The sequence below is a fragment of the Amblyomma maculatum genome, chromosome 1 (assembly GCF_055883805.1).
Source record: "Amblyomma maculatum isolate TAMU_Amacu chromosome 1, ASM5588380v1, whole genome shotgun sequence".
NCBI lineage: Eukaryota > Metazoa > Arthropoda > Arachnida > Ixodida > Ixodidae > Amblyomma > Amblyomma maculatum.
The window spans coordinates 434,948,307-434,973,618 of record NC_139344.1 but is presented as its reverse complement, the minus strand read 5'-3'; the positions used below and the strand labels follow the sequence as shown (position 1 = coordinate 434,973,618).

At 46.1% G+C, this 25,312-nt stretch overlaps 1 long non-coding RNA gene and 1 pseudogene across 2 annotated transcripts; both read left to right on the top strand.

Annotated features, from left to right (window-relative positions):
• Nucleotides 1-25,312, top strand: part of LOC146209441 (lipase member M-like) — an 83,520-nt pseudogene that overhangs the window by 47,993 nt on the left and 10,215 nt on the right.
• Nucleotides 1,407-17,782, top strand: LOC146209442 (uncharacterized). Of its 2 annotated transcripts, none has more exons than XR_014706514.1 (4): nucleotides 1,407-1,540; nucleotides 3,930-4,050; nucleotides 8,165-8,262; nucleotides 17,334-17,782. It is a non-coding gene; the product is annotated as an uncharacterized LOC146209442 (long non-coding RNA). The 2 variants fall into 2 exon arrangements; XR_014706515.1 differs by having other exon boundaries at nucleotides 1,408-1,540; nucleotides 3,910-4,050.

Sequence of the window (25,312 nt, the reverse complement as noted above, 5' to 3'; positions counted from 1 at the left end):
TGAGACTATAGCAAAAATTTGCTGAACTGCACTACTCTGAATTGAAGCTTTCTGCTGCGTAATGACACTTGCAAATGTTGTCCGTCTCAATGTCAAATAAAAAGAAAAAAAAGAAAGGATTGAATCGGTGATCTTAGACTAATGAAGAGATACACAAATCCTAGTACTTTATGAGAGGCGATACCAACAGTATGTGTTGCATCTTGAAGCTATGCACACTATACACATATATGCTGAATCATCATATTGCAAGGAAATGTATTTTATTTGGCATATTTTTCAGTGTAACTGTAGGCTGCGTCACGCGAGAGGCATTGAGGAAAGCTGCATGTGCAACTCCACGAATATATGTTGTGCAGTTTCCACCAGCAGTGCATAATCATTATGCTGCATGGAAAGAGCAGCTTGATTGCTTTAGCTTCTTTACTGTATGCTGTAGGCCACAGAGATAAGTTGAAATATTTGTATGGTCAGTTTCTTAATTGAAGTATAGAGCGTGCAAACACCCCACACTGCCTTCACTTGAAGCTTGACCGGTAAGCTATTTTTGCATATCGCATATCTTTCCTGATTGAGAGTTCAGGCTTTCACCCCACTGTCCTTGCTTTTGCTATAAGCTACAGGCATTCAAAAATTTCGTCACCATTTAAGAGTTAAACACTGAAGTAGTGAGGCACATATCACACAAGAAATTATCGCTCTCAGGTGACCAGTTCGAGCTGACAGCCATAGATGTGGCGCCCATAAAGGAACAGCGGGCGAGCCGAATTGGGCTCGCCCACTGTTTTTTATGAGCGAGCACAATTAATTCAGCATCTTCTGTTTCCAAACAAATCACTTGATCTGTAAAACGCCGTATAGTCTTTCAATATTAACAAACAAACAATTGCCACTGTAACTGTTTATGAACAGGAGTTTTCGCAAGGAACTTGGCAATGAATTTGGGCCAAAGCTCCGATTCGCCGAACCACAGACCGCGGTCAACCTAACGTCCATGACAAGCAAAGCACGCAGTTTGTCCAGCATCGCGAGAAAAGAAGCGAAACTCACGGTGGTCTTTCGCTAGCACTGCTAATTTTTGAATGTACAAACTACAGGCGCGTATACACGACAAACATGCAGCGTTAGCGCGTAGACGCCCGACATCGTGCTTGCCACTGTTCGGCGAGCAGCAAAGTCGTTAGGTCAGCGACTTCCGAAACCGAAACAAGTCGAAACCAGACGAGGCAGCCGAAGCGGATCGAAGTGCTAGCCGTAGCCATTATGAGTTGGTGGCGTCGCGCCTTTTTCTCTTGTGTGTTGTTGGGGGCCTTGCTGCTGGCGGCTCTTTATTTCGAGATATACGAGGCACAGAGCGCAACAAAATAGCTCGTGCGATGTGCAGAAGCCTGGTAAGGTTGTGTGCATACCTGTGCAAAATGTGTGCTCGCGTGCCCGACAGGTAGTGCGTTTCCTTTGTGCGCTCTCACTGCAAACACTACGCTGACGACGGGACTATTGGAGGGCGGCCACCACTCGGCATACATTTGACATCTCGGAGGTAAGTTAATTTCCATCTTCCCTGTACATTCTCCTAAAAACTTTGCGCAGAACTGATGATGCATGCCAACACAGCGCTAGTTTGTAAACATCAAGACGCGCATGTCATTATAACATACGGTAGTGTGCTTTTGACGAGGGAAGGGTGAATGCGTTTGCAGTGTCTAGGAAAAGAGACAGTTAGTGCCAGGGGCTGCACGCTCAGAGTAGAATATGCCGTACAAATCATCACTCGTAAGACCATTGCGGGGTGCACGATGCTGGCGCCTACTGCAATTCAGCCTTCGGCAAGAATTTAGAATGGGCCAGTTCCAAGTGCCTCGACCCGGGCCTTATGTTGCGCTGCAGTTGAAGATCCGGCGCTTGTGCAGTTGCAACTACACGGATTGAATAAGTGGTAAAACCTACCTGCGTTACAACAGGGCTAGATCATTATTCTTATGTTCCATAAATATTGCGAATTATGAGATATGGAGCCGGCGAACATGCGACGGCAGTATGATTCAGCAGCAACCGTACTTAAACTCCATTGTCGAGCCTTGGGTAGCAGAAGGGGAAAAAAAAAAGTTTTGAGCTATTTTGAATTTTTTCGCCTGTATTGGACTTGATATTTTCTTTTTCATACTTTGGTCGTGACTGAAGTAATCCCCAAAAACTACTAAGCGCATATAAATGACAGACACCAAACTCAGACCTTCAGTCCAGAAATGTCAGTAAGGTGTAAAGGTAATTATGCATTCAACAGTACCAATAGTATTGATTTTCTTGTTTAATTATTTACAAATGAAGCGAAAAAAAATCTTAGTGCTGAGATGCCCCATTTTCATCTTCTCTAATATGAAATGTGAATCAAAATGTGCAGTTTTTCTGTACTCAGTATACCACTGATTCATCACAGATGTGAGAATATGAAATTCATGCAAGTTTCAAAATGAAGAGTGCATGCAGAATTCCAAGCAAAGCAAGCCTTTGCTTAAAGTATCATTCAGTTGTGGTGTTTTTGTTTAAATTTATGCATGTTTTGTAGAAGCAACGGTAGATGTTGATATGGAATTAGTGTTGTGTCTGGATCTAGATTATGAATGGCTACCACATTTATGAATTGCTTGGTTGCCACATGCACTTCCAGACATTGTTTGAACAGTCACATCACATTCTGCATTTGGCTTCTTTTTACTTTTTTTGCATGGAACTGTTTCCACTTTAGAGTGTGTAGCCTTTCACAATTCATAATTGATCGGGTGAGCATGTTTTGGCATGATAAAAGGTTTGGAAGTTCGAGAGCATTGACCCTTCATGATGCACAAGGGGCAGACTGCTTACTGCACTGGTACCACTATTTACCTAGATTCCTAGATATCACTCATATTTCTATACAGAATACATGTTTTCAGAAATCCATATTTCTTGTCTGACTCTGCACATTCTTCAGTTGACATAATGGGAGCTAGGGACGAACTTTTGCCTTTCTTGGTGCACTGCTCCTATTTCATTTAAAGAGCCGCCACATTTTCTGTAACCCGATTTGGGGTGCAAACACTGCATGTTCATAGGGTGGTCAGGGAGCAAACTTGGTGGCCCTGTGAAGGCCATGAACAATATGCTGATGATAGGCTGCCTTTAGACTGACTGGCTTGCATTTCTCGGTGTGTTTTGTATGTGCGAGGGTTCCATAAGCTGCCACATATATTGCTTTGATTTGATGTTGAGGTGACTGGCATGATTAAAAAGTAAATGTGATGATCGAAGTCTTCAGAACATTCAGAACATGCTGGGATTGTACTCCTGGCTTAAGTTGCAGACATTGTTTGCTGGTTATACCTTTGAGAGGAAATCTAGTAGATAAAGCTATGGGCAGAGTGCTTGCTCGGTATTCCAACCTAACCACCCAAATGTCACTGTTTACTGGAAACAGATTGTTCAAGCTTCCAGCCTTCCACTTGTTTACTCGTACATTGCAGTGAAGTGCATTTACGCCTTGGCACATGGCAGGCTCAGGGGCTCGTTCATCGCCACTGTACTAGGTTAGACCTCCAGTTGACTCGAAATGCCTTTTGCCATTGCCATGAAATAGTGTTTAAAAGAAGGTTCGATGACAGAAATACTGTTTGCTCTCTTAGTAGGTAAAGAAGAGTTAGCATAACATTTCTTTCGAGTTACATTACCTGGCATCTCTAGATGCGCGTTGTGCCTGCTATGGGCACTGAATTCTTGGTGTGAGATCAGAGGTTCCTGCAGAATCGCAGACTTTTATAATGCTACTTAAATTATGAGCAGACCGAGGTGATAGATGACAAGACTTTACTAATAGTCAATTCCAATCACAGGGTTTAGTGACTTACAGAGCATTATTTTCTGCTCTTTTTGGAGTAACTGTATTCCAAATGCAGATCCGGAACACAGGTCCCATCTTCCCAATGCAGATGGGGAGCGATTGCTGAGCCAAGATCGGTCCCTGGAGCAGTGGATTGCTCTTCCGAAATCAACAGAACCGGCTAGAAGTTTGCTTGAGTATTTGTTCAGCTGCACCTTCTATTTCCAGTAGCATGCTCTGCTGTGCTGACTGTGCCCTCTGTGCTCCATAATAGATGATTATTACTTGCCACTGCTATGAATGCAAATTGCTGTCATGAACTAGTGCTTACTCTTGAGGACAGCAAGTCTAAGAGTAGCAGTATTATGCAATAATCTTTTTTAAAGACCTCAGCTCGGAGTGTGACTAGAAGACTTTGTGCGGAAATCATCTTTATGTGCTATTCATGATCTTAAAGCCATTCCTGAACTCTGAAACAGTGAAAATGGTGAACTGCGACTTCCTTTTATTAGAGAATAGTGCCAAAGAAATTTTACCCTGCTTGCCCGCACTCGGCTATACGAAAGAATGGCATAAACTGTTGATGTCAATGCCATCCCAAGAAGCAGCGGGAGAAATGCAGACCTATTACAGGTTTAAAAACAGCTGGCACGTGTAGACGAAGCACGGGCTAGCACACAGAATAACAGGCAATTCTTCTGTCAGTTCATGGGCACCACCTACTTGCGCTGGCATGAGTTCCAAACGCAATGGGGACACAATCTGTACTGGATGCAGGTGCTCTTTTGCGGAGCAGGCAGACCACTTCACTTCTGGGATTGTAATTCACTGTATGTGCAGAGGAAAAGCAGGTGAACGTGTCTCTGCTGGCATATGTCGCATTGCCTGCTGTCATCCTTTTTACTTTCAATATGTGCTAATGACAGGAATGCTCATAGCACAAGTAGAGTGAAGACACTGATCTGCGCCATTATGGAAATGCCAAGATGTTAGCATGGGCAAACATCTCTTTGCATCACTGCGAAGCTTGCTAAGGCTCAGTTCAATATACGAGCAAGCTAATACAATGCGGGCATATGTCAGAGAGCTCTTTAGCTATGGGCCTACGCAACTGCTGCCATACCTTTAATGAGAACTCTTGACTAAAAAGGCAACATTTTACAAAGAGCAAAGTAAATGATAATGACTTTTTTTTTTTTCATTTAACAAAGCTGGTGGTCACAGTGAAGAACTCATGCCACGATTGTTAATATGCCTCTACTGCCCCATTTGTAAAGCAAGCATATTGAAATTCTCGAATGAGAATGGTTACAGTCGTGAGCAGCTCTGTTAGATGTATGTCCATAAGGGTGGCATATTGTTTCATTGTTCAAAAGAATTCTAAACAATAGGTGGTTTGGAACTTAAAGGAGAAAGAACAGAGAAGCTGGCTGTAGAGGCAGAAATACTGCAAATGGTGGGTGGTTGACAGGTGCTAAGCTGTCGGTATCTGCACTTTGCAAGGAGCCTCATGCTACTCATTAGCCGCAGCTTGGCCATACCCAGCTTATATAAGCTTGGCTTGTACAAAACATGCCTGCAAATGTAACCCTCTTCAAGGCTGCCTGCACCCCACTGTGGTTGTTTCAGTGTTTAGGGCATTAGACTAGTGAGCTGGGTGACGCGGGCTCGGTCTGAGCCGGGGTGGTTACATTTCGGTGGTAGCAAAACGCTAAGTCCCCATGTGCTGTACAGTGTCAGTGCACATTGAAGAAGTGCAGATAGTCAAAATTATCCAGATCTACCTACTATTGCTGACCCTCATTGTCTAAGTTTCTTTGGCATGTTGAACCCTGTCATCAAATCAAGGTTGCCTACTGTTAGCGTTAGTAGATGACCTTCGTAATGCCACAAAGTCTGCTCCTCACCACTCTCCGAAATTTTGTTGTTTGCAACTCAACTCAGGTTACTTACAGTTTGATGACCCCTTTTTCTGAAACACTAGCCGTTGACGAACTCACTCCCATGCAGTGAACTCTGAGAAAAGTGCTGATTTAGTCATAAACATTTTTTTTTCATGAGAATTTCGTCAGTCATATGACCATTGAAAAGTCATCTGTTGATATGTTCATGTAACAAGCTAGGTAGCTTTATAGATGGCTTGGATATGATATCAGAAGTGCTATGATGGTGAGCTATGCTTAGTGTCTGCAATACCTTCATGATGAATGTGGTGAATGCAGATGACATTTTGCTCCACTTTTATTTCACCAGTGGGTGCCTGGTGAGTTGTCAGTGCAAGCTATTGAGTTTCACTTTCTTCATGCAGTTTACAGAGCTGTGGAATCTTGATAATAGCAGAAGTATTATATTTATGGTTCACTAACTACTGTTTTTTTTTTAATATAAAATAAGTAAATGCGCAGTCAGCAACCCTGGAGTGCAGCGTGCTATTCACCTGGACACCATAGATATTTTAATCATGCCATACCCCTTTGTTACTTTCAGTTTTCAGTTCTACAAGTCTTGATCACGGTAGCTCATCACTATACTCGGGGATAACTGTGGCTATGCAGCTGAAGTTAGGCAGAAAGGAAGAGGCAACATACCTCTTTCCCCTTGCCATGTAGAGTGGGTTACTTCAGCCCTAGTGACCTTGCATTAACTCTCCAACTTCCTCCCTTCACTTCAGCCCAGTACACTCCTAGCCCAAATAGTGAGCAAACCACTCTTCACGGCAAGGGGACAGAAACTTTTCTCCTTTTCTTTCGTACCTAGACTCGGCTGCATAGCCCCAAAACATTGCCTCCATGTACAGCAAGATTCCATGCCACATTTCTTCTCAGTGTCAGAGCACCCTCTGCTTGCTCTGTACCGCCCTTGCAGCAGCCCAGTGTTTTGTTTACCACAGAAAATCATGTCTGTGCAAGCTGTGTTGGCATGGAGAGCTGCATATCTGAGCCAACTTTCATGCTTTATGATGAGGCTCTCATTGATTGGCTTTAAGTTCCATGAAACGTGGTCATGTGTGTTGATTAGTGTCACATGAAGTAAAATTTCACTGACTAAAATACAATCATAAGGATGTAATTTGGGTGAGTTGGTAAGGTGTCATCTTGAAAGTAGCAGCACGAAAAAACAAGGACGTGAAAAGAAGCAAGCAGATGCTAACTCGCAACTAATGTTTATTGATGCAAATAAGAAATATATAATGCCAAGCAACACTGCAAACCGCTCAGTCACCAATAAGCAGACAGCAAAACATGAATCACTAAAACTTCCGAACGGTTCCATTTGAGTTGATATAGGTAGAGGTCAACTTGGCTGTGCATTGTAAGAATGCACTGGTTGCTTTCAGTTTCTTTCTGCTGTGCACATTCTGGCTGTCATCCATTGCAAATCAGCTGAGAAATCATTGAAGCTAGACATATTTTACAACTAGGTAATGAATGTGTTAGTGAGCCATCCATCATGTTACCATGCAGTGAGTTGGGTTATCTAGATAGGGAACTGTTCTTAAATTTTAGTGATTCATGTCTTGCTTTTTGCTTATCAGTGATTGAGTGGTTTGCGTTGTTGCTCGTCTTCTCTATATATTTCATGTGTGCTTCAATAAACATTAGTTGTAAGCTAGTGCCCGTATTGTCTCCTTTCATACCCTTGTTTTTTCTTGCTGCTTCTTTCAAGATAAAATACAATCTTTGCTACTTCGGTCATAAAATGAATTTTATTGAAGTTCCACATCTCTTAGAAAAGTAGTATTGTAGTTGCAGGCATGTATTAGGCCCTGCAGTACCAATTAAGGTGCTCGCTCGATGTAAAGCATAAAGAAAGGGAGGGCTTGTCTGATCTCGAACCTAGTGGGAACTGGTGGATTATGGATAGGCTGTTAAAATGCACTTGCAGTTAAGGTCAAGTAAATACTTTTTTATTTGTAACTAGGGGCACTGTGATGCCTGACTTGCTCTTTTGCCAGGCTGGCGACGAGATGGAGTGAAAGGAGTTATTTTATTTCACTGTTGGTATATCTCGGGTGATGTCAACATTGTTTCTTCTCTGGCATTGTAGGCAATCGCCCTTCAACTAATTGAATCCCAAAGTGAAATTTTGAATTAAAAAAATAATAATTTAAGATTATTTAGCAGGCAGAGGCAAATTTCATGCAGTGACCTGCACCAGCATGTCGTGCATCATTTCAAGAAAAAAAAAAACAGTATTGTGGTGTTCCTACTCTGTGCCTTTATTTCTTGCTCACAAAGCCTCTGCATGTACGTGTTGCACCATATTACGTTTTCACTAATTTCTTGGGTCATGGTACTTTTTACCTTGCAGCAAGTTCCATGTGGCTTCGTAAGCAATGGCTCCTTCAAGCTCTATACCCTTTGCCGGAATTGTGCTGTGCTGTGGTGGGCAAGAAGCAGGACATTGATGTAAGTACTGAAGACATCTTTCAGTATGTGTAGTTTTTTATTTGCCTAACCCACTACTGCATTTGTGACCCCTCATGTTTATTTTGACATTTAGGTTTCTTCAGTGTTTTCTTTGCTTGCTGCCGTTGCTTATTGGCTATGACATTTGGCTGTTGAGTTTGAGAATGCGGAGTGGAATGGTGCCTGTGGCCTGTTGATATAGGCAAAATGCAAATTTGCCTGCCCACATTTGGTGCCACTGCATAGCTTGAAGAACTTTTGTGGAAGAGGGCTCTGGAAATTAACCCAGAGCCCTCCTTCTTGACGTCTCTCATAGCTCATGTTCAGCTTTAGAGTAATAAAAGGACATTGAGGACAAGCTGAAGCTGTCTTTTATTATAAATTACTGCATTCTATCCACTAAAGTGCTACTTACTGAAAATGCGAGCTTACTTTAAGATAGGAAAAGCCAGAAGTTTTGAAACAGATGTCATTACCAGCTGATTTCATAAGTTCTACATGATGCATCCATACTTTATTGGGCACAGGCCCCAGAGGCTGGGCTGGTAAGCCATTCCCTTCAATATGATGATCATGGAGTGTGGTTTACACAGGTCTTTGATATCACTGAGTACGCTTGGTTTTCAGGAACTATTTCAAGGAGCTTTGGAACTCCTGAAATTATTTGCTGCTTAAAATTCTCAAAAAAATTGCATGGTTTTTCTCTAAAAGCAGGCCTACATGAAAACTAAAAGTGCACTTCAGAGGGAACAATCGAAGAGAGCATGAGCCTATATAATATAAACCCAAAGTGACAGCCTGGCATGCGTCTAGACCACGGTTACAGGTGGCTCTCTTTTTCGCAGTTGCCACCTCTCTTGTCCCTATTTAATTTTTCTTTTTTTCAGCATGTTTGTCTTTGTTTTCCTAAATTTCACACATTTATGCAAAACTACTGTGAATAAATTTTTCTCAAATTGGAACTCCTTGAAGACCTTTCTGGAGGGTTATTTTTCTGGTCTTCCTGTCTTCAACTAGACCCGTTGATGGCTGCTTTCTTATAAATCAGCTCTGACAAATTTCCTCTCTAAAAGGCCCCCCTGCACTTTTTTGGTAGCTAAACTGAGTGCGAATATAATTTGTATGTAAAGTGAAAAGAGAAAACAGGGGAGTGTTATTGATAATACTATGCCATATGTAATCATAGACCATGAATGAAGTATGGGGTTTTTCTGGCAGAATATTTCTGCAATGCTTCTCTGCTCAGCGCAAACCCCTTCACTGTGGCGACCAAACCTGTTTTGGGGGCAGAAATAGGTGGCTGCCAGGAGACATTTCTTGTGACAATGACCCCATCCATTACCTGCTCCACTCAGTAACAAAATTCATAACCCCCCCCCCCCCACTTCCGCCCTTCTGGTTTTCAATAGTGAAGGCATGCTTCTCGTCAGATTCGTGCATAACATGAGGTTTGATACAGAAATATTCAGCATTGCACCCTCTGCCCCAAAGGGAATTGGGAGGATATTTTTGCATGTCTTCAGTGCACAATCATGTGATACATCAGTGACATAGCCTATGTGTTACGTACACATATCTTGTGGAGTTTGTATTCTTTTTTTCCTTGAGAGAGAAGCGCTGCTCAGTCAAAAAGCATGATGCAAGGGAATTTAGAGTGAGCGCCGATTCTGTGCATTTGCTATCTTTTGCTTAGCTTTCATTCTTTTTCTTCCGGTGGTTTAGTGGCGTTGGTGGTATTCGAGCAATGCAAGGACACGGAGTCAAGAGTGTTCTTCTTCACAGTGCGCTGCAGGGATTGTGCATTTGTTTTCCTCATTGTAATGAAAACATGCAAGGCTAGTGCATGAGTTACTTGCACACACGCACGCCACACACATGCTGTTTTGCAGTGGCAGAAAAGAAATAACTGTCAAGACTGAGAGCATCTTCTAAGGGCACATAAACGTTGGTGTTTGAAGTTAAGTTGTAAATTCATAAAAGATGTGGCTTAGCTTATGAACCAACAATTTTCCGGCACTATCGTTTCACACAACGGGTTTAACTTAAGGTACAAGGGTGGCCGATCGAGGCCTGTGCTCTAACGTGCTGCGCACAGAAGCAATCAAATCTTGAGCGCTCCCTATACTGCTGCTCAGGTCAAAGCAACCCAAACCTCATTGAAACAAAAGTGACGTGGCTATGTCACTCCTGCATGTCCTGCATGGGCTTTTTTTTTTCATTCTACTGGGAGAGAGTGAGAAAAGGGTTGCCCGGTCTGTGCGGGAAGGACGCAAGGGTGCTGGGATGTTGGTCCTTTAAAATGAGTGGCGGGTGGGAAGGGGGAGTGGAGGTAATGGGAGGGGAGTCTAGCTGTCCTGCGAGCTAAACGCACAGCAGTATGCATGCTTTCTTTTTTTTTATTTAGCAGTGCGGAAAAAATGAATGAATCGAGGGGGGGGGGGGCAGGCTGGCCAACGCAGGCAGCACGGTTTCAAGTGAGTGATGGCTTGGAGCTGCCTCGGCAAAGCACAGAGCAGTGTGCATGCTTGCTTTTTTTTTTTTTGTAGCACCGAAGGTTTGACTGCTTCTGTGTCCGCACATGGGCTGGTTTTGTACCTTGAGTTAAGCCCCCCATGTGGTACAAGCCTGAGTCGCTTTGGGGCGTTAAACCCCATAAAGCAAACCTTATGTGAAACATCTTGTATAATTCCATTGCTTAATCCAAACGTCAAAGTTTACGTGCCCTTTAGAAGATGCTCTGTCTTGACAGAATTACTTTTTTTTTGCGCCACTACAAAACTGCATGTGTATGGGCACGTATGGGCATGCGTGTGTGCAAATAACTCTCACTCTGGTACTCAATATATATGCAGCCCCGCACACGGCAAGTACTCTTGCACATTTTTTTTAGACTGCAGAAAGCAAACGCACCATCCCGGTGACATGCTGTGAAAAAACAGACTCACGACTCCAGAATCCCGCATCGCATTGCATACCAGCCGTTCCACCAAACTATCGGAAGAAACAGAACGAAAACAAAAAATTGCAAACACACAGAATCGGTGTGCACTACACTCCCGCGCATCGCGTCTTTTGACTAAGCAGCATGCCTCTGTAAAAAAAAAAATCTAGGAGATATGTGTTGTGACATATAGGCTACATCACCCATGTATCACGTGACTGTGCACCCAAGATGTGCAAAAATATTCTCCCACCAAGATTTTGCTATATAATATAGGTGACGCATTGAGTTTTGCAAAGGGTCCAAGTAGGTCATTGTGCTCCTACTTTCTCCCTGGCCAATTCAAGGGGTGAGAGGCACCTAAGAGCACAATTACCTACTATAATCTATATGATCTCGAATGGGCCAGGTGCAGCAGACAGCTTGTGAGATTGAGTATAGTGACAGGAAATCTTGACTTCATAAGAATACATTGACTTCAACTCCACGTAGCCCTGAATGCCTGCTTTTCATTTATTGGCAGTTATGTGACCTTGAGGGCTCATAGACTGGCACTCAACTTGTAAACACTTGACATCTTATCATTTGTTCTCTCTGTGGGCTTTGTTCTGCGGGTTTACAAGCTTTTTACTAAAGTGGATACAGTGAGTATGCACAGATCTGTTCTCTGAAGCATTGGCTGAGTGACAGCCCAGGTCAAACCTGGTTAACTTAGAACTTCTAGCACATTATTTTTTCTGGGTATGGCTTTGGTATTCCTCCTGACATCCCAGCTTCTGACACCAAGTAGGCATAATCATGGTCTATCACTAACTCCAGTGCTGTAGTTGATCATCACATACTTCTGTGGTGCTGCACATTTTAAGTATATGAGCAGTGTTTCAGAACCTACTTAGTGCAGAGCTACGGTACAAATTTGAGGACTAATAGTAAGTTTGCTCTGCTTGGTGGCTTCCACAGACAAGGACACACTTGTGGGGAAGGCATGTTGCATACATACCTGCAGCCAACCCTTCCGACTTTTTAGAAGACTTCAGATGTTTGACCAAACTTTCTGATTGCACGATCACTGCCCTAAATCTTCCGATAAGGGGCTTCTGCCTGCAAAGAATGGCTTTTGCGGAACCAGCACCGAGGAATCAGCAGCCGCATTATAATTTCAAGCATCTCCATCAGAGGCCACACTAGCACCATCGGCATCATTGGTTAAGCAGGAAATCAATCAAAACAGACTTTAGCCGAGCAAGAGTAGGTGTCGCTGGCTGCGAAAACAGTTGGTGTACTGCGCTTCTTGTAGGCAGTGATGCACAGCTAATGCAGCCACAGTAGATATAGATGCTGTGCTGGCTTTGCTTTCGATCTCAGCTAAGGGCAGCCACTCAGTGTACTTGAGGTTAAAGGCTTTGCCCAAATGTCATGTTATCTGATCCTTCTTATTGAGCTCAGCCGCATGCCTTATGTTACTAAGCTGCTCTATGCTCAGCAATGGCGTGATTGCTCTTTTTTTTTTCGGAACCAACGCAGCCAACGACGGTCACGGATGAAATTACGTGTAAATGGGCTAGTTATGGTTTTGCATTAAAAAAATTTAAACAGCGCTCCGATGGTACTGAGAGAAAACTGGTGGTGGGCATGCAGATCAGTTTTGCGCTGGCTATAGAGACGTAGTGAGAACATTTGGTGGCGGCCTGCAGATATCTCGACGGACGCACACCTTTAGACATGCATTGCATGCTTGCTGCTGCATGTTTTTATGCTTAGGATGTTTAGATTAGGACGCATCAGACACTGCCTGAAAGTAGCAGCTGCCTCCCCCTTTTGTACACAAATGCTGCCTCCCCCCCCCCATTTTTGCAGTCTTCCCATTTTTGGTCTTAGCAAGTACGTGTTGAAAATCAGTATGCAGAAGACTAAGGTAATGTTCAACAGCCTCGGGAAGGAACAGCAGTTTACATTAGGTAGCGAAATACTGGAAGTAGTAGGCGAATATGTCTACTTAGGACAGGTAGTAACCGCAGATCCGGACCACGAAAAGGAAATAATAAGAAGAATAAGATTGGGTTGGAGCGCATTTGACAAGCACTCTCAGATTATGACTAGCAGCTTACCGGTATCGCTCAAGAGGAAAGTATACAACAGTTGCATCTTGCCTGTACTCACCTATGGGGCTGAAATGTGGAGGCTAACCAAGAGAGTTCTACTTAAGTTGAGGAAAACCCAGAGGGCTATGGAACGAAAAATGGTAGGGGTAACATTAAGAGATAGAAAGCGTGCAGAGTGGGTCAGAGAAATAACTCAAGTTACCGACATTCTAGTAGAAATTAAGAAGAAGAAATGGACATGGGCAGGACATGTAGTGCGAAGAGAGGATAACTGATGGTCGCTGAGGGTAACAAACTGGATTCCAAGGGAAGGAAAGCGTAGCAGGGGGCGGCAGAAAGTTAGGTGGGCGGATGAGATTAAGAAGTTCGCAGGGGTCAAGTGGACGCAGCTAGCACAGAACCGGGTTAAGTGGAGAAATATGGGAGAGGCCTTCGCCCTGCAGTGGATATAATCAGGCTGATGATGATGATGAAGAAGTACGTGTAAAGGAAGCTGGGGCCACTAGTAGCGCGATTGAGCCTTGTGAACAATGTCAACATCTGTGCTACAGGCATCAATGGCTTGCTTGTCACATCAGGGTACTATGTACTCTATGGACACACGGTGCTGTCAAAGCGGTTGGTTCACTTGTTCTGTGGAGACATATTCACGGTAGGCAGAAGGCATGGCTTTTCAAGTGCAGTGACCATTGTGGCTCCAAGCCTTGTTTGGAAACTGAAATCAGCGAGTTGAATTTGTTGGTTTGGGTGTATATGTAGCGAAGAAGCACGCATATTTTCTTCCCTCTCCCCTGAGCCCTGCAAGCTTAAAGATCAAGTGTAGCAGTAACTTCAAATCAAATCTTAATAAACAAATTTGGTCACTAAATTTCACAGCATTTCTCAATGCATATGTCATGCTCTACATAAACAATATCACAGCAGCAGCGACATTTTGCCTAACATTAAGCGTTTTCAGCTGTTTTTCACAGCTGCCTTTTCATGCAGCCTGTGAATATCGAGTTTGCTTCTGAATGTTCAGAGGACTTGACATTAGGACATGAGTGTTTTGCGTGTGGAATAGTTAATTCAAATTTTACCCTTGTGGCCAAATTCAAAAACATGTCTCCACTCGACGCTACCTCAGCTCCATAAAGTGCAGAAAACAGTCTTTTCTCTACTTAAGGTTCAGTTCAAATTCTTGAATGCTTTTCAGCATTTCTTCCGACTTACCCTTCAGAAATATTTCTCCACTCCAGACAGCACAAGTGGCATACGGGGCAAGACTAATGGCGAATTCGAGCGGGAGAGCAGGCACCCTCGAGAGCACTTCGAAAGTGCTCTCAGACAAGTGGGTGCCCTCCAGTGGTAGAGCAGGAGTAGAATCACTGGCTTCCAATGGTAGAGGAGGAGGTCTTTTCCTTTGCTGAGAGCACCTGAATGCACTCCCGGCTGCTCCCTCATCTAAAGCGAGTGTAGAGGAAGTCACATGACATAAAGCGGTGTATCCGCACCATCTTTTTTCTTTTCTCAAGTCGGTGACGCTCTAAATGGTGGCTGCAAAGCATTGCTCAGGTTTGAGAGTCACTGCTGGCATCGAAAGGGCCAAAGGAGGCAGATCGCCGCGCTGTGAGAACAAAGGCATGCAAAGCAGTTCTACATGGAGTGTTTGCTTCTCGGGTTGCAACTGCTGCTACTGCGGGTAGGCGGAGAATGCTGGGGAGGGAAGTGCGGTCACAATGGTCGTGGCGTACTGCTCTCGACACGCAGAGAGCGTTCCCGTGGGAGGAAAATTACACCCTCGCTCGGCGTGCTCCTGTACTTCTCTGTACTGCTCGGCACCTCTGCTCTCGTCCCCCCAACCGAATGGGCCATAAGGCCAAAATTTGGCCCGGAAAGTGCATGCCACTACGTGTAACATGCTCATTTTCTAATGCCAAGTCCTTGTGAACAGCATCGACAAGCCGCCTCAAGAGTCACAGGCTAGTAGGCTGTGGCGGCCGCTTTTCGATGGAGACTAAAAGCAAGGCGCCCATGTGCGGTGCGACATCAGTGCACGTTAAAGAACTCCAGGTGGTTGAAATTTCTGCAGTCCTCCACTACAGCATTTCTCATAGCCTGAGTCGCTTTTGGACGTTAAAAAAACAGTCACAGCCTAGTAAAATATGTTTTGCAGACTGCATGAACAAGTCAGCTGTGAAAAATGGCTGAAAACAATTCACATCTATCAACATTCACTGCCAGTGACATATGGTTGATGTAGAACAGGATTTAGGCATTGAGAACTGCTCGAACTGCTGTGAACTCTAGTGACCTAGTTGCATATTTGCCCTCTGAGTGCTCAGCGGCGAGTGTTGAGCACATGTGAGGTTCAAAGAAGCATGTTATTGCGCATGCACCCAAGCCAACAAATTTGTCTTTCCAGAAGCAAATGCCGCTTCTGTTTCCAAGCAAGCTAGGAGCTTTAATTTTAAGCGCACTTGAAAAGCCATGCCTTCCACCAACTGCAAATATCTCTCCACAGCTAAAAAGACAGAATTGACCCCCCCCCCTTCAGCACTGCATCTAGACATACAAGTATATTTGAGGCAATCAGAAAGCCATTGATGTGTGCAGCACAGGTGTTCCATGGCACAACTGCACCTCCGGTACCTCGCTGTCTTCCTATTTACAATATGACATTCCCCACGATTGCACCACTGTCCACAGTGGTTCACAGAAACCACTGCACATGTTTCATTTGCTGTTAGCCATCAAATGCTTTCTGCAACTTGGCACTCGGCGTGCTCTGAAATGTTGCTAAGGTATCTGGTGATGACTTGAAATGCGTTTACACCACAGTAGCATAATGCGATGATCAACTACAGCATTGAAATCTGCAACTGACGATAGTTATCCATGCTCAACGTCAGCCGCAGAAACTTAGGAGGCTTTTCTTGGTCGTACTTGAAACGATGTTTCAGTATTTTCGCGTCAGATTGAGGTTCTCGGAGCCAATGCTTCAGAGAGTGGGTCTGTGAATCCTTATTGTATCCACTTTCATGAAAGGCTTGGTATGCAGTAGAACGAAGTCTGCACAGTGTGTGAAAGCTGCGATGCCCCATGTTTGCAAGTGGAAGTCTAGGTGTCCCCATAGTAGTGTCATTGCCACTTATAGATGCTCTGCTTTCTCATGCACTCGAGGAGCAATTCAAGTGGAGCTTCATTTCAAAAAAAAAAAGGGCCTCGAGGACCGCTTGGAGTAAAGGTCTTAGTCAAGGCATGTTTGTGAATATCAGTTAACCTGATCCCTATGCACTGTTTCCACTGCCTCGGGTGGTTAGGGTATTTCTCGACCTTATTGGAAGGAAGGCTGAGGGGCCGTCATGAATCCTAACCAAGCTTTTAGTAAACTTGGGGAGAGTTGTGCCACTTCTACATGGCATTCTCGATCACCATTGAAAGATTCCATCATCTCACTAAGCTCTTGTACCCCGCTATTGCCATTGATAATTCGCTGCTGGGCTCAAGTAATACTCGTGCACTTTTGAAGATGTGTTATCAACTGTTTTTGTACAAGTTGCAATGATGATATACTTTCCGTACTGTTCTGTGTGCAATTTTGTTTTTCTTCTATGACCATATATGTAGAATTGCATAATCTTTCATTTCAGGTTTGGTTTTATTCCTAGCTCTGTGTGCTAAGCCATATCTAGAATGCACACTTCTATTTCTCAAAGTCCAGTCTCCAGTTCTGGACTGCTCTGTTCACTCTAGTTATTGTAGCTTTCCATGAAGCAGTGCTCAGATGTCTTTGATTGATAGGATATGGTTCAAAGACCCTTGAAATATCTGTTCGACTAAGGTGTTAGATTTTGTGATGGACTGATGCTGAACGCCTGTATTCTTGTGTCAGTTCGTCATATTTCTGTAGTTCAGAATCGAAACTTTTTGAATTGTTATCAATTAAAAATAGAGCACCTAATTACCCCTTTCTCAGAATGTTTTGTAAAGACAGCTGAATTTTCGGATTTTGGAATATAGTCCTGCTTTTTTTTTGCCTTTTGCAGATGTCGCACAGCGAAAACCTGTATCCAAGCTCGAATCCAACAGGCCAAGAGCAGCTGAAGAAGGAAACCTGCATCCAAGATCGAACCTGGTGGACCGAAAGCAGATGTTTTGTGACCACACTGTATCAGCCAATAAAGCCAATCCAGGTGACCACATGTATCTTTTGGAAGCTTGCATTCTTTGCACTTGAGACTCATCTCATGGAGAGCATCATTTCTGCAAAACATTTTGTGTCATAACTGTAGCAGAAACTGATTGAGGCCTTGCACAAGGCCTAAAGCTGGCATATTAGTATTATGCACAACACAAACATGAGGTGTGATGTAGGAGCCTTGCAACCATGCAGAGTATCACCATAGCATGGTAGCATTTCCATGCCGAATGTCTCATCGTTTGAGATCAGACTAATGTCTTGCACCTTCAGAGTGCACTCATTCCTTGCACTAAAGGCCCTAATATAGTCCGACGTTTTCGACGCAACTGGCGAAGTCTGCGACGTCAGCCACGGCACGTCGGCCATGACGGGCGCATCAAAAAACTGCCGCTTCTACAGGATGGCGCGGCTGGCGTGCCCGATGCCGCGGCGCGCATGCGCACAAGACGCCCTCGAGGGCTGGTACATTTTTGGGGTGCATTTTCGAGCAGACGATAGGGCACCTACAGGGACCTGGCTGCAGCCTATCAAGGCACTAATTACTATTGTGATGAAGGCAATGACGCGATGTGTTTACTGCGAATGTTCAAATGGCACAAAGCATTTACAGGCAGCCGTGGAGACGTCCAGCCCAGCAACGGCCTGAGCCCGCGTCGACGACGGCTACAGACGGAACGATGATTGTGTACGTGCGTGTTTTACTGAAAACTAATCAAAATTTAAGTGTATGTACGATTACAGAGGAGTTAGAGATTACACAGTAATGAGGATCACATTCTCGGCTGGCTGCAGCTCCTGTAGAATTCCATAAATTTCGCGAATTCCCTGGTTGTTGAGCCGCTGACGTTCCGTGAGGCCAAATCGAGTACGGCCTTCGATTCCGGCGTGTACCGGTCACAACTCTATGCGAAGCCGCTTCCGCAGTTTTTGGTATTCTTCCAATGAATGTACTGCAGATAAGTGAAACAACACCATCGTTACACCTTCTAGAGCAATGCATTAGAACGAGCATGGTACACACACCGCAGCGAAGAACTCACAGCTGTGCCCAGCCGCACTACTGACAGTTTGCATCCCAGGCATTTTTCTTTCCTTTGAACGTCTGTGTATAGTCAATCCGCTTGGTATCATTAACGCAGGGCTGCCCTCGAATTCCTTCTAGCAGCTTTTCCGCAACAGTGTCTGAAATGCGCGCGTGGTTATAGCGCAGTCTCTGTCTACATGCAAGCCGCCATCTTCACTGCGCGTGAGGAATGCTGGGATGGATGGCCGACGCGGCTGAGGCGGTCGGCGAGAAATAGGCGAGATTCTGTTTGCGCGTCAGCGACGTTGGGCCGCGTCGGCTCGCGCTCGCTACGTCCATCACGCCGTGACGTTGGACTATAGACCTCGGTTTTTCGCCGACGTAACGTCGCGGAGGGCGACGTGCGCGCGCGCGTTACGTCGGACTATATTGGGGCCTTAAGTGAGTGCCCACATCCATGCACTCTGAATGTTGATAGCTATGCACAAATTTTGCCACACACACACGGGTACAAAAATCTTCACAGTGTGCACGCCTTCGCGCCGTGAACATGTTGCACGTTCTCCCACCGTGCACACATCACACATCCTCGCTCGCACATTCTCACTCGCACATTCTCGCTCGCACATTCTCGCTCGCACATCCTCGAATCGCACATTCTCGAATCGCACATCCTCGCACGCACAAACTCGTGCTGTGCGGGTCGATAACCACGCACAGATAATCACGCAGAACCTCGCACAATATTTTCAGTAGGGCGCAGCAGTGTGTTTTTCAGGGTCAGGCTTAGTTCCTTCGCTGCCTACGAGATGGCCAATAACTTTAATAGATTTCATTGCAAAACGAGATTTCTTCGTGTTTAGCTGTAGGCCAGCGCGGAAAGTTCTGTCAAACCTTTGTCGAGACGAGTAAGGTGATCAGAAAATGACGAATAAAAAATGGCGATGACATCTAAGTACCAGAGACTTGTTTTAAGTTTGACGCTACGGAGAACTGTGTCTATCATGCGCTCGAATGTAGTAGGAGCGTTCAGAGTTCAAATGGCATTACATTAAATTTGTATAAAACCGTCTGGTTTTATAAATGCGGTCGTCTCATTATCATTTCATGCATAGGTATCTGCCAGTAGCCTTATCTTAAGTCAAGGCTGAAGAAAATTTGGGCACCTTGTAAACAATCGAGGGCGTCGTCAATTCGAGGGAGGGGATACACATCCTTGCGAGTGATTCTATTTAGAGCGCGCAATCTACACAAAACGAACCAAACCGTCTTTATTGCGCTACCACAACAAGCGACGACGAGGAACTAGACGATGGGCGAATGATGATGAGTACAAGCATGTCAGCAACATTTTCTAATAACCTTGCGCTCGGTTGAAGACACACAATATTGCCGGCGTCTAACTATGCCTGATCCGTTGGTGTGGATGCGATGAGTTGCCGCAGCGGTTTCACTCAATGCGTCGGAATTGACGTCGAACAAGTCTGCGTGCTTGTTCAATACAGTGAGCAATGCGCGCGGTCTGCTGTCAGGACGGTGCTGATTCTGAGATGAATTGCTGCACTGAGCGAGACAGGGAATGAATCAGAGTGATCGGAGGTGTAAATGGGATGAAGAGAAACAGGCAGGGCGGAAGCAACTGATGCAAAAGCTATTTATCAAGATTTATCATTCTCTCACCTAACCAATTTGGTTTTAGAATGGGATTTTCTACTGAATTAGCTGTGATCGCCCTTAAGGATCAAATTAAATCTTTCATTGATGCGGGTAACATCGTTGGTGCATTATTCATCGACCTCTCCAAAGCATTTGACTCACTTAACCATACTATTCTATTCAATCAGCTTGACGCTACCGGAATAACTGGGCATGCCCTTACAGTAATCAAAAGCTAATGTAAGATGGGGGTTTATTGGGCAGATCAGCAGGACTCGATCAGCAGGACTGGGCCGATCTGCGGCGAACACAGCGACAGCGAACAGTCACGCGAAGCGATCACGATGCCACTGGCTGGAATGTCCCTCGTGCATTTCTTCCTCTTCACAATTACGCGCGGGACGATTAGGAGACATCCTGGCGACTTACGGCATGAGCAAGACGGCAGGGTCGTAATAGGGTTTCAGGCGCTGGACGTGAACAATCTCGCGTCCGCGCCGGTGTAGATAATGGGACGGAGTGACAGGTTGCACCACATAATTAACCGCAGAGGTGCGCTCCAGAACTTGGTATGGGCCATGGTATTTAGCAAAACGTTTTGAAGACAGTCCAGGAACATTGGAAGGTATCCACAGCCACACAAGAGCGCCAGACGAGACGTCCGGTGTCGAGTGTTGGCTGTCATGGTTGGATTTATGGCGATACTGGGTGTTAGCTGTAAACGCGAGGGCAATTTGTCGACAGTCTTTCGCATACTGGGCTGCTTGAGACGCAGGAGTATACTCTGATATGTCTGGCTGTTACGGGAGTATGGTGTCGATTGTAGCAGAGGGGTTACAGTCGTAGAAGAGATAAAAAAGAGAGAAGGCAGTAGTAGACTGCGTTGCAGTATTGTATGCGTTCGTGACATAAAGAAGGATAAGGTCCTAGTTTGAGTGGTTGGAAAAGACGTACATAGAGAGCATGTCACCAAGGGTACGATTGAAACGCTCAGTGAGGCCATTAGCCTGGGGATGATAGGCGGAGGTGGTTCTATGAATAATGTTGCATTTGGTGAGCAAGGCTTTCACAACGTCACTCAAGAAAACGTGTCCTCTGTCGCTGAGCAGCTCTCGAGGTGTGCCATGACGAAGAAAAAATCGCTGCAAAATGAAGGAAGCTACTTCTGACGCTGTGGCAGATGGAAGTGCGGCGGTTTCTGCATACCTCGTCACATGATCAACGGCTACGATAGTCCAGCGGTTGCCGGCCGCAGTGTAGGGAAGCGGCCCGTACAAATCAATGCCGACGCGGTCGAAAGGGTGTGGTGTGCTGGGTAACGGCAGCAACTCTCCAGCAGAACGTTGAGGAGATGGCTTGTGACGTTTACAGGTGAGGCATGAGCGAACGCACTTGTGTACGAATGTGTACATGCCCCGCCAGCAGTAAGGCAGCCAGAGACGAGTGTATGTCGTGAAGACGCCCGCGTGACCGGATTGAGGGTCAGCGTGGAAACAGCCACTGATTTGCGAAATTAGCAGCCGGGGAATAACTAGCAACCACTTGCGGCCATCTACGCAGTAGTTGCGGCGGTAGAGAAGGTTATCACGAATTGTGAAGTGGGAAGCATGGCGGCGGAGAGCGCGCGATGGAGCAACAGCTATAGGATTGGAGATAAAATCGAGGATAGAATTTATCCAAGGATCTTGTCGCTGCGCTGACGGCATGTCATGGATGTGAAGCGATGGAGGGGAATCGTCGGTAGAGGAAAGGCTCGCGACTTCAGCTGTAAGGGGGCAGCGGGAAAGTGCATCGGCGTCGTGATGCTTGCGGCCGAAGCGGTAAACAACGAGGACATCATATTCCTGAAGGCGAAGAGCCCATCTTGCCAGTCTGGTGGGCGGGTCTTTCAGCGAGAAAAGCCAGTAAAGCGCATGGTGGTCCGTCACTACGTCAAAAGGGCGACCATAGAGGTAAGGGTGGAATTTACTAAGAGCCCAAATAATCGCTAAGCACTCTTTTTCAGTGACAGAGTAATTGGATTCAGCCTTCGTGAGTGTACGGCTAGCATAGGCGACCACGTATTCAGTATAACCTAAATTGCGCTGAGCGAGCATAGCGCCGAGACCAATACCACTGGCGTCTGTGTGGACATCAGTAGGCGCTGTGGGATCAAAGTGACGTAGGACAGGCGGTGCCGTGAGGATGTGGCGTAAAGCATTGAAGGCATCGTCACACGCTGGTGACCACGACGAAAGGTCGGAACTGCCGGACAGAATTTCTGTCAAGGGAGCAGCAATGGAAGCAAAATTCATAATAAAGCGGCGAAAGTAAGAGCACAGCCCGAGGAAGCTAAGTAGATCTTTGATGGAAGTCATTTGGGAAAGGCTGCTACGGCACGAAGTTTGGCAGGGTATGGAGATACACCTTCTTTGGAAACAGCGTGGCCGAGAATGGTGAGCTGGGGGCGGCAAAACGACATTTTTTTCAAATTTAGCTGCAGTCCAGCATCAGATAGGCAGGTCAAAACGTGCTTCAGATGTTGGAGGTGTGTGTCAAAGTCAGAAGAAAAGACCACAATGTCATCGAGGTAGCAGAGCCACGTCTTCCCCATTAGGCCACGCAAAATGGTGTACATCATCCGCTCAAATGTTGCCGGAGCATTACAAAGGCCAAACGGCACAACTGTAAATTTGTACAAGCCGTCGGGAGTTACAAAGGCAGTTTTGAGGCGATCAGCCGCTTCCAAGGAAACTTGCCAGTACCCGGAACGTAAATCTAGGGAAGAAAAGAGCTCGGCGCCTTGCAAACAATCGAGAGCGTCGTCGGTGTGTGGGAGAGGATAGACATGCTCTTGCGTAATCTTATTAAGGCGGCGATAATCGACACAGAATCGGATAGAACCATCTTTCGTTTTTAAGAGGACGACAGGTGACGCCCAAGGGCTGCTTGAGGGCTGAATCACGCCATTCTGGATCATTAGGTCGACTTGCTCTTCAATAGCCTGGCGTTCGGTTGCAAACACACGATAGGGGCGCTGTCGCAGTGGTGCGTAGGTGCCGGTGTCGATCTGATGAGTGACTGTAGAAGTTTGACCCAAAGAACTTTGATGACAGTCTAAGGAGGAGCGAAAGTGATGTAGCAGGTTCAAAAGCCAAATGCGCTGCTCTGGAAGAAGATCGGCGTCAATAGAACGAAGGAACACGTCTGTAGAGGGGGGAACAGGCGCAGGTGAAGGGGGGCTGAGCGCTGTCACGGCAGAGTGCAGCGCGTCATCAGGTTCCTCAGAGATAAGAAGAGAAGCGATTGGCTGGATACTTCCGAGGCATTCACCATTGCTTAAAGCAGTAGGGGAGTTAAATGGCTTAGAGACCCATAACATGGAAAGGCCAGCGGAAATGGCGAGCACTGCGTAGGGCAATGGAAGGCACTTGCGGCGCAGGAAAGTATGGACTGGTCTGAAGAGAACGGTGTCATCGCTAACAGAGGCACAAGCGACACGAACAAGCACTGAAGAGCAGGGAGGAAGGTCGGTATCTTCGGCGACGAGGGCTTTAGCACAGCAATTTGATTGATTAGCGTCTGGTAAGGCATCGGGCACAGTCGAGAACCCTACTTCAGCTCGAGCACAATCGATAATAGCAGCGTGACGCGACAGGAATTCCTAAAATTACAGCGTGTGAGCAACTTGGCAGCACGACGAACGCAATCGTATAAAGGCAATTCTGGATAACTACTCGAGCGGTGAACGCTGCTGTAGTGCTGAGCGCTGGCCGTTCGCAACGAAAGTCCCGCCATTGGCGTCTTCACTTCCTTTAAAGTGCTATATAGTTTTGCGTTCATTACCGAAATCGCAGCACCAGTGTCAATTAGAGCCATGACAGCAACGCCCTCGACGACCACTTCAATAAGGCTGGCCGGAGACAGATGAGAACTTGGAAAGTTCGACGGGGTCGCAGATCTCGCCTCAGGAACTGCGGCCGCTAGTTTTCCTCACGTGAAGCGTTCTGTCGACGCCGCATCGGAGAGATAGAGCGGCGTCGCGGCGACGGTGAAAGGCGGTCGGACATGGCTGAGCGGTTTGGGGAGAAATGACGGCAGGCTGGAATCTCAGTAGGCGTGGAATACTGAGGCGTCGGAGACCAGTACCCAGAGCCATGAGTAGGTGGTGCCTACGCTGGGAGACGGTTGCGGCAATAACGAGAAATGTGTCCAGCAAGCCCGCAAGTGTAACAAATTGGCCGGTTATCCGTCGTGCGCCAGGGATTACGTGGTCTTGAAGCTGGTCGAATAAACTGCGCAGGTTCTCGCGCAGGCGCAGGAGGCAGCTGAACGTAGGCAGGTGGCGGCGGAGCATTAGTAGGTGGTTGTCGGGCAGCAACAGCCGCATATGTTAACGGCGCTGCGACAGCCATGGATTGAGGGGCTGGAGGAATAGATTCAGCTAACTGTTATTGAATAATTTGGCCCAAACTGGGAGCTAGGTGTGAGGAAGGTTCTTGATGGCAGGACATAAGGGAGAGCTGTCGAGCAACTTCTTCCCGAATGAAGCTCTTAATTTGTGGCAGGAGAGCAGAATGTTCGCTTGCATCTGTCAGGCCAGCAAGGGACTCAGAGTGCATGGTGCTCGCGCAAGTTATGGCCCTTTGTTTCCGCAGTTCATTATAACTTTGACGCAGTCTGACCGCTTCCGCGACGGTGTGGATATCTCGAGTCGACAGCATCTGAAGGGCGTCGTCATCGATGCCTTGCAGAATGTGCTTGATCATGAGGGCCTCTGACATCTGTGCGTTAACGCGCTTGCACAAGTCGACGACGTCCTCGATGTAACTCGTGAAATTCTCGCCAACTTACTGCGCCCGAGCACGCAAGCGCTGTTCAGCGCGGAGTTTCCTCACAGCCGGACGGCCGAAAACTTCAGAGAAGCTGGATTTAAACGCGGACCATGATGGAATGCTCACTTCATGGTTCCGAAACCATCGATTTGCTACGCCGGTGAGATAGAATATCACGTTGCTTCACTTCGTTTCCGCGTCCCATTTGTTGCAAGCGCTTATTCACTCATAGGATGTGAGCCAGTCCTCGACGTAGTGGTCGTCAGTGCCGCTGAAGATGGCGGGGTCTCGCTGGCGGAGGGAGCTGGGACAGATGATGGCCGAGCCAAC